The sequence below is a fragment of the Rhinichthys klamathensis genome, unplaced genomic scaffold (assembly GCF_029890125.1).
Source record: "Rhinichthys klamathensis goyatoka isolate OS25496 unplaced genomic scaffold, OSU_Roscu_1.1 h1tg000120l_1, whole genome shotgun sequence".
In the NCBI taxonomy this organism is placed as follows: domain Eukaryota; kingdom Metazoa; phylum Chordata; class Actinopteri; order Cypriniformes; family Leuciscidae; genus Rhinichthys; species Rhinichthys klamathensis.
The window spans coordinates 344,098-354,483 of NW_026606657.1; positions in this window are offsets into that span (position 1 = coordinate 344,098).

The window sequence follows — 10,386 nt, forward strand, 5'->3', positions numbered from 1 at the left end:
ATAGGAGCTGGAGGACGCGTTTACCAGCGCCGAGCGGGGAGGAGCGCAGTGCATAGTGACATCATGTCAGAATCACATGTAAGAAAATACCTAACTTTATCATTATGAATATAAACAACTAACATGGCTGTTAGTACTCACTATCAATATATTAAAATATATTGAGTTTGATTCAGTAACGAGCTAGTAACATAAGGCAAAGCTAAAAACAGGTTGCATTGATACACGTTTTCCAGTTACCATCAGTTACACTGTGATGAAGGTGAATTTCGTGTGAAAGATTCATAACATATACGGTGTTTTGCATGTAAGAGCTTCCACGATGAGAGCCTCTCCCCTTCCGAAATGAGCGAGTCAACCGAGTGTGCGCATGTGGGCGGCTCCTGTAGCAGCAGGGGTGGTTGCCATGGTAGCGAGGGAGAGTGACAGTCGCCCAGCCAATCATTGCATTCGTTCCGAATGGAATAGGTAGCTGTGCTTATTGCAGCCCTGAGAGGACTACAGACACTCGATTTTTATACTCTCCTTTTAGAGTACTTACATTTAAAATATTTATTGGTATATAAAGACAGTTTAAACAAATTTGGGGAAAAGTTTTTTAGAAAAAACCTGCCTACACTGCCTTTAAATAAAATAAAGGAAATGTTTTTGTTATCAAACTGGGTGTTGTTTCCCAGTAACAGTACTTGTATGTTCAGAAACACGTTGTGTAGTGCAGTGAGAGAACACAAGCACAGAAAAGAGTTCTGGTACAAATAATGTGTGTTGAATAAACAATTGAAATGTGGTGCTTGCACAATGCATTCATACAGAAATTTCCATAGTATTTGTTTGTGGATTTGATAGAAAGTGCTTCGTGATGGATTATTGCCCATGCATGAATAGGGAATTAAACATTGAAAGACAGCAAGAACTAATGAAGTATTTATATTACTTTTTAAATTACTTAATGGCCAAACCATTTTAATAATGAATGATTTTTTAAGATTTATTTAAAACATACCTATTAGTGATTTGATTTTGTGACCTTAAACTCATATGGATATTATTGAATATTACAATATGGATTTCTGTTCCGTGTCTATTGTATTTGCAAGTTATGTAGTCACGTACATACTTATTACTGTGGGCGCTAAATGGGTTTGCATAAGTTTAACATCAGACGTATGTCAAAACTATCGGTCAGATATTTGCATTCAATTTTGACTGTTGTTAAGATGAACTTACATTGAATTCCCGTTCTAGCCACATGTTTACAAGTGCTTTGCATACATTTGGAGTAAGGTACGTAGCATTTTTCTCTTACATTTTCATTGGTGTTAGTTTTTGTTTATATCTTATTTTGTAAATCTCAAACAGGATTATTGTAGTTGAATGGATTGAATCCAGATGATGAATAGATGAATCTTTATGATTGGCCTACATGAGCAGGACTGAGTTAATTTGAGTTAATCTGTCAATTATGAATGACATAAATAGTTCATTCACTGAAATGAGAAACATTTGAGAGATCTATTGGATAGAGACATATTTCTGTTGCATAGAAATTTAACAAAAGCTCCCTTGCAACTTGATATGATATTTTAAAACCTTTCAGTCTCTCGCTTCTGCTGACCTTAATCCATTATATGTCTTATGTCACTAACCAGCAGAGGTCTAAATGATGTTTTAATTGAAGATTAGTAATCAAGATCTTCTCTAAAATGAAAAAAAGGGACAAAAACTTCTTTATCTCCCTGGAGATCTTGACATCAACCGGTAAAGGCACACAAACATCTATCCCGTTTGTAATCTGCCTCAAAGCTTTTTGCTACATTTGACCATTTACTTTTGCTTTCTCTCTTCTTTAGTTTGTACGTATATTGCACGTATATGCTTTCTTTTTTTAAAGAAAAGAAGTTCGCTGACTGGAACATATGATATAAAACAAATTTTCTCCTTCAGTTTGTTTTGGGTTTGATGTTCAGATGAAGATGTCAGCATAGGGGTATTTGTATGTTGCCCTGTTGCAGAAGAAGCTGCACGTTTGGACGGCCTTCCTCGAGTGCACTGCATGGGTGTGTTTTAAACATGCGTAGGTGGATCTTCCACCTTCCCTCTTCCTGCATGCGTAGGGGTTGATGAGCCGGTGTGTGCGTAGGTGTGGGTTCGGGTGAGTTACTATGAACATGCTTATTTGCTTTGTTTGTTTTATATTCTGAGGCTGCTTTAAACAGGGAGGTTTATAGTTGATTAATTAAACCCCCCCCCGCCCACCCCCACCCCCCCCCCCACCCCCCACCCCCACATACTCAGTCAAACAGGACAATATCTTGGCATCTAGCTACACCATCTTGGACTGTGAGTGACTTGAAGCACACTGTAAATTGTAGTTTTATGACTTTTTTTGTCATGTCCGCTTCACTGTCATAAAAAACATTGGTAGCTTTAGAGGTACAACAGGTTGTTATTGCGGCAGTAATTTGAAAGGTACTTTTGTACCTTATATACCACTAAAATGTGCATATTAGTATTAATTTACATAATTTAGGGGGAAATAAAACATGTATCACCCTCAAAATTATTTTCAAAAGAAAGTTTGTCAACATAGGAAAGTTAATTTTAGTTATAAACCAAGGTCCTTAATAACTATGTTGCCCCTCATACAATACGTTTCCTAACACTTTTTGTAGTGTTACTCTTACACTTTCTTTAGTCAGACTTTTAATTCATCCATTGGCATTTAAAAAGTTTCCAACATGCTAACATCGTGGAAAAGAAAATGCATTTGTATGTTCTTTGAAAGATTGTCTATTTTGCATACAAATCCTTTAACACGGTCATAAGCACTGACCTTTCATGTATCATCTGGTACCGCTTACTTGTTTCACCACAGGAAGCCACTAGGTGGCAGAACAGTCCAAACAGCATGCAGTGAACATGGGTTGAGGATGCATCTTAGCATGCATCCTGATGTGCCCTGCTTGCACAATATTCAAGAGTACTGCTCATTAAAGTGGTTAACAACCGCATGCTGTTACTGTTTGTTCCGATAAACAAACACATATACACAAGGTAAAGAAGGTTAATGCACATGTATCAGCTGAATATATTCATCTAATCTGATTAAGGAAATGAGTGATAGAGGCATACGGATCTAGTGATATGCACAGAGAGGGCAAAAAAGACATGCGTGGGTGGACGCTGATGGCCTCGGGGCCGTACAAGGGTACACTCTGTAGCCAGAGTGTGTTTGGACAGCTGATATCATGGGTTAAATGTACCTGCTTTCAGGGAACGGAGATGTGACCGCTTATGAGTCTGTTTGTCCTGTCAGCAGATAATTACTCTGTCAACATCATGTGTGTTTGGTTTGTTCCCTGGTGTCTAGTTTAAGCCTGAGATTTTACAGCTTGTGTAAGAATGTTCTGCTGCCGCTATTGCTAGGTTTAGGGCTTGTTGTGGTGTGTAGGATTGTATTTTCAGTAAAGAACAAATGCATGATGAAACTGTTCCAAAAAGCATCAGTTTACCAACGTCAGAGAAATTGCACAGTTGCATTTGGAAGCAGTGTTTGAGCATTTCGGGGAGTGCTGAAAGCTAGTGCTGAGATCTCCCAGAATGCTGTTCTAGCCTGATTCCCTGTGGACTCACTGCCTTGTTCTGTTGAACTTCCATTTGTGTTGCATCCAAATCCCCCGCTCTCACTAGACCCCTCATGTTCGTCTTGCTCTCTCTTTCTCTCTCCCCCCGTGAATGGTTGGATGAGTCCAGCTCTAATCTCCATCAGCGGACCCAGAGAACACTGGGCTCGTTGTCAACACGCTGGCTAGATCCACCACAGTCGCTGACAAATTATTAACTAGACTCTCGTTCTCTGCCTCATTTGATCCTTACTCTGCTCTTTTTCCAACTTGCTCTGGAAATCCTTCTCCTTCAGCATGTTCTTTTGTCTTCATATATGTCGTATAGGACAAAAACAATGCTCTGCAATATGTTTGCATAAGTGCTTTGGCACATGTTTTTCTGAAGAATGAGGATGTCTTACATTTGATAATATGGTCAAGGGTTTATACAGTAAAATACAGTAGTGAAATTGCACACAGCACCTTTAAGGAAAAGTACCAGTATGATTGCAAATGCAGAAATTGCATCACCTGCAGGGTTTGAGATAAGATTGCAAAGTGCAAATAAGAACACCATGTTAACATGATTCTAGAACTGTTTAGTTGGATGAGAGAAATGCTAGTTTATACAGATTGGACTGATAAGGTTTATTTTGACAGTCCAAATTGTACTAGTTGCTGCTACTTTGTTTTATATAAAATTTAATGATGTCTGTTTTTGTGTGAGTTTTTGTGTGTTTATCTGAAGTCAGTTATTATTTAATCGGGTGTATGCATTAGGATCTGGTATTCTAACGCGTAATAAAAGAAAATGCATGTTTTGTGTTAAGTGTTTTAGTGATGATTTTGTGTGTTGGCTAAGCCTGCCACCCGCAGTTAAACACATAAGACTCATCCTTGTTTCCTGTTGTCCCCCTTTATCTACAGTTGTCTGACCTGTTCTTCTGGTTCACATGGGCTGTGTGTTACTGTATGCACTTTGTGTGTGTGTCTATGTATGTGTGTGACTCACGCGCACATACACACACACACACACACATGCATAGTCATGGGCAAAAACACAACTAAACATTAACACACTTAAACACGTACAGCATATATTGTAATGTACCAAAATGTTATACATGTAGCTAGATACCATGTCACATATCAAATACTAACTCTGTAATTAAAATCAAACAAAATAAAGCTTGACATAAGGGGGAGGAGGTAAAGAAAACAAAACAATCTGAATACAAATATAAGAGATATATAGAGACCGCAAATCTGTTGCACATGATAAACTTAAAGTGCAGGGAAAAAAATGAGTTTGTATACTGCAGTGAGTAACTTCCAAGTTGGCACAAAATGATTGGTCAATTCCGAGCTGTCCCGTCCACACCATGGTAAACCCTTCTACCTCTTTGTGTTCAAGGTAAGAAACCATTTCTACATCAGACCAAACAGAATTGCAAACAAAATGTCAGTTTACAGAGTCAAACGCTGTCACAGATTTCTCAGGACACTAATATCTGTAAGCATCATATTCCAAAAAATATCTCTTGCAGCTGCTTTAGTTGGTTGGCACATTGCACCTCAGTTTGTAAACTTCAACAAAGCTGCATATAAACAGAACTGCCCCTTTCGGTATATACATATGACATCCAAGGTTATTATTAGGTTACATACAAATAGCATACACCTTAAATGCACTTTAAGTCGATTAAGATAAAAGGGTGTTGGAAATGTGTTAACGAGATTGTCAAGTGTGCCATGTTGTCTGTTAGAGCAGTTGTATCTTTAATCTCTTCAAAAATAACCACAGTTTTACTTAAAATGTGTTTGAAGAGAGAAAGAGAGAGAGGTAAAGTGAGAGTGAGTGATTTATCTAGTGGACTAAACCTGGTTCCCGCTCTGTTATAATTATACAGCATTTCATAAGTTCTAGATGAGCTCAGAATTGAACACCCAATTGTCACCTACAAATATAGAAGCTGTATTGAGCAATCTAACCCTGCAACAAGAATAGGTGCTTCTTTCCGACACACGTATAATCCGCTCTAAGCTTCCCACTTGGCATGCACACTTGAATGAATTCAGCACTGCTCATTTAATTTAATTTTTAGATGTAATGAAGCATAAATTATTAGCTGTCGTAATTTATTGCAGCTGCTCCCTACTGTAAAATAGTAAATCATTAGGCTCCTCCATGACGATTATAGGGACCTCCAGCAACCTCCATTATTACAGACTGCAGTTTGTGAATCTTATGCAGCTATTGTTCTTGAAATGTATTTGAATCTGTGATTCATGTTGCTGTTTATATTGAAGAAACTGGCCTTAAACTTGTGCTTGTGGAACAAAAGTTTAAGGAAAGATTTTATGAAAAGGACCAATTTTTGGGCATTCCTGTAGCTCCAACAGTAGACATTACTTGTGCAATCAAAGCACTAGTTCAAATGAGTTCCCAAAACCCAGTTAAGACAAGCTATAAGAATGACCTCTGCGAGTTAGTGTTCAACATAATTGCATGGACCTCCACAGGTAGTTTTTCTTGGAAATTTGACCCTGTCATTTAAAGCACAGGTAAACTAGAACAGCCTATGGGTAAACAGAGGTGAAAACATTCTAGGTTAATTGAGAACTGTATGAACCCCTGTGTTGTAGCCACAGGCTGAAGCCAAAAGGATTGTGTGTGTGCATGTTTAAGTGCAATTATCAGGCTTATGTAAGAGTTTAAGTGGCCCAGGAGCGGTCAGGCATGCAAGTGTTTCTCAGTGGTCCATACAGGACTAATGGATAGATTTAAATTGGAGAGTCTTAAATTGTAGACTTTCCAGTCTACAAGGTACTCATAATTTAAAATAATGCAATGTAACATGTAAAGACAGCTATAGTGCTGCTACTTTTAGTAACTTCACAGCACAGTTACAGAATATATAACATGTTTTTCATGTTTTTCCATCCTCTTTCATCTTTCTACATGAATATTGAATAATCCCAATTTCGGAAATCCCACCTGTTGAGACTCATTTTCACCCCCTCTGACTCATGTAACCACTTTTCCCCGGACCCACACCTGCAGTCTGGAAACGGTATGCTTTTTTTAGATGCTTTTTTCACCCCAGGCTTTTTTAGCTTATTGGAACAGATCCGGATTTGATTTCGCCACTGTCCTGTTCATTCAAGGCAGGCTGGTTGTGAGTCACAAGACCCTTTATGCCTCATACATTCTCAAAAGCCTTCAATAGAATGGAGGGATTTTAATTATACTCCAGGTGAGCGGTTAGTCATCTGTCAGATGTGTAGGCGCATCCTGTATGACAGATAGGAGAATAATATTCTCATTTAAAAGAAAAAAATAATTGTAGCATAAGAGTGGGCGTTTTGTGCTACCGTCTGACTTTTATGAGACTCTAAATCTCCTGCAATGAGATCACGCTATGCCAATTTGCAAACAGAACATTCATTAAACGTGTGATATTTTTATTACAGGGCTAATTTCAGTGCAAAGATAGCCTGGGGTGGAAATTATAATGGAGGTAGAATGTTACAAGGATGAACAATGTATAGTTGGTACCATTAAAGGATTAGTTCACCCAGAAATAAAAATTTGTCATCATTTACTCACCCCCATGTGGTTCCAAACCTGTATGACTTTCTTTGTTCTGTGGAACATAAAAGAAGATGATTTAAGAAATGTCTTACTGGTTTTGTTGTCCATACGACTGATATCTATGGGCTCCAATGTTGTTTGGTTCTGAACATTCTTTAAAATATCTTCTTTTCTGTTCCACAAAATAAAAAATGCAAGCAGGTTTATGATGACATTATTTTTGCTTGGAATATCCCTTTAAATACAGGCAATTTTTGGATTCTACATATCCCCCTTATAACGAGTGAAATCTCCAATGTGATGTATTTAATACCTCAGTTGTACAGTATCTCTTAGACAGCAATGAGATTAAATGTTGAATTTAAACTCATTAAACTATGAGTTTGTTTCTCAGATTTTTCTCTTATGAAGTTTCATAAGAGGTCCTCACAAACTGTGATCAGATTTGTCAAGAAGATTTCAGTATATGAACTCATCATTATTATCATAAAATTCTTCCAGCACAAAATTGTCTGGGCTACTGTACGCTATCCTCATTAAAGGGATATTTCACCCCAAAATGAAAACTAGCCCATGATTGAACCCATCCTAGGTGTATATGACATTCTTCTTTCAGATGAATACAATCTGAGTTATATTAAATATATATTAACTTCCAAGCTTTACAATGGGAGTGAACGGGTATGTTTTTTTGGAAGTCCATCAAAGTGCATCCATCCATGATAAAAGTGCTCCACACGACTCTGGGGTTTAATAAAGGCCTTCTGAAGTGAAGCAATGTGTTCGTGTAAGAAAAATATCCATATTCGTTGGCCAAAGGAGAACTGGACCCCCGACTGAGCCTGGTTTCTCCCAAGGTTTTTGGTTCCTTGCCACTGTCGCCTTTTCCGCCCCTTTGTTGCCATTGGCTTTTGGCTTGCTTAGTTGGGGACATTCAATTTAACATTTAATTTAATATTCAACAATAATTTTGATCTGCCTGCATTGACGCCATTATATGAGAACTGAATGAGCTGGACGATGACATCACGGTTTTCTCCAGAGCGGCTATATATATAAATTAACTAAATTAATAACTTTTTTAACAACAAAAATTAAACATTATTGAACTTACTGTGGATGCTGGACTGTGATGCTATTTTCTGCTGGAAACAAACTTTGTTGCATTATCTTCCTGTTATCTCTGTAAAGCTGCTTTGAAACAATCTGTATGTAAAAAGCGCTATATAATAATTAATAATAACAATTCATTACATTTATATAGCGCTTTTCTCGGCACTCAAAGCGCTTTACATAGAAGGGGGAATCTCCTCAACCACCACCAATGTGCAGCATCCACCTGGATGATGCGACGGCACCCATATTGCGCCAGAACTGGCCACACACCTGCTTATTGGTGGAGAGGAGACAGAGTGATGAAGCCAATTGGTATATATATTAGGGCTGTCAGTTAAACGCGTTATTAACGGCGTTAACGCAAACCCTTTTTAACGGCGTTCATTTTTTTATCGCGCGATTAACGGTCTTTTTGGCCTAGGAAACTTTGTTGGTTTTTTTCACACGCTTTTGCAACAGGACGCGGTACTGCGCTATGAAACCCATTCATTTCAATGGCTTGCGCCACGCGAGGACGTTTTGTTGCTTCGTCGACCAAAGCGCAAGCGGATCAAGCTAGACTGGAAACAAAACAACAGGCACGATGCACACACTTGTTTGGGCTTGCGAGCCGGCCAAATAGTAGGTTAACATTACGTTTTGAGTGGATGACGAGCGCGAGACGCCGAAATGGATGCCAATAAGATTCTGAATGGAAAGTTTACTTTTAAAAAGTTGCCAAATGGTTCCATTGACAAGACCAAAGTGATCTGTGTGTTTTGTCGTTGTGAACTGAGCTATCATCATCGCAGCACGTCCAGTCTGAAATACCACTTGATGATGGCCAAGCACACACACACACACACACACACACACACAGCTGATGTGAATTCTCCGACCCCTCGTCAATATCAGGACCTCGTCAGTATTTCTTTCACCCTTTTATTGATGGACAGTGTTACATTGTGTGAGAGATTATTTGCTTCAGGTGAGAATGTTAGTGTGAAATTGAACACAGTAATGCCAATGTTGTTTTCAATAAAAAACATTTGCACAAAGCAAGCCGATCCACTTTTCCATGTTGATAAGAGCATTAAAATGAGAAAAAAGAATGGGACAAAAAGAAATCAAGAGACATTTAGAATAGATAAAAATTTGCGATTAATTGCGATTAATCGCGAGCTAACTATGACATTAATGCGATTAATCGTGATTAAATATTTTAATCGTTTGACAGCACTAATATATATACACTACCGTTCAAAAGTTTGGGGTCAGTGAGAATTTTAGTTCTATTTTTTGGAGGAAAGAAATCAATACTTAATTTGATCGAAAGTGACAGTAAAGACATTTATAATGTTACAAAAGTCTTTTGAACTTCCTATTCATCAAAGAATCCTAAAAAACCCCAAAAAAACTGTACAACTGACAGACCAACAACTGTTTCAACATTGATAATAATAATAAATGTTATATTATATTATACTGATTTGTGAAGGATCATTTGACACTGAAGACACTGACACTGGTGATGCTGAAAATTCAGCTTTGATCACAGGAATAAATTACACTTTACTATATATTCACACAGAAAACAGCTGATTTACACTGGAATAATATTTAATACTATAACTGATTTTTGTTGTATTTTTAATCAAATAAGCGCAGACATGGTTAGCAGAAGAGAATTATTTTAAAAGTATTTAAAATCGTACCGACCCCAAACTTTTGAACGGTAGTGTATATATATATATATATATATATATATATATATATATATTAGTATGATTAGGAGGCCATGATGGACAGAGGCCACTGGGCAAATTTGGCCAGGATGCCGGGGTTACACCCCTACTCTTTCGATTTTTTGTGAGCACAGAGAGTCAGGACCTCGGTTTAACGTCTCATCCGAGGGACGGTGCTCTTTTGACAGTATAGTGTCCCCATTACTATACTGGGGCGTTAGGACCCACACAGACCACAGGGTGAGCGCCCCCTGCTGGCCTCACTAACACCTCTTCCAGCAGCGACCTGGTTTTCTCAGAATAAATAAATGTGACTTGACTTATTTTTAATTATTTTTAGTGATGT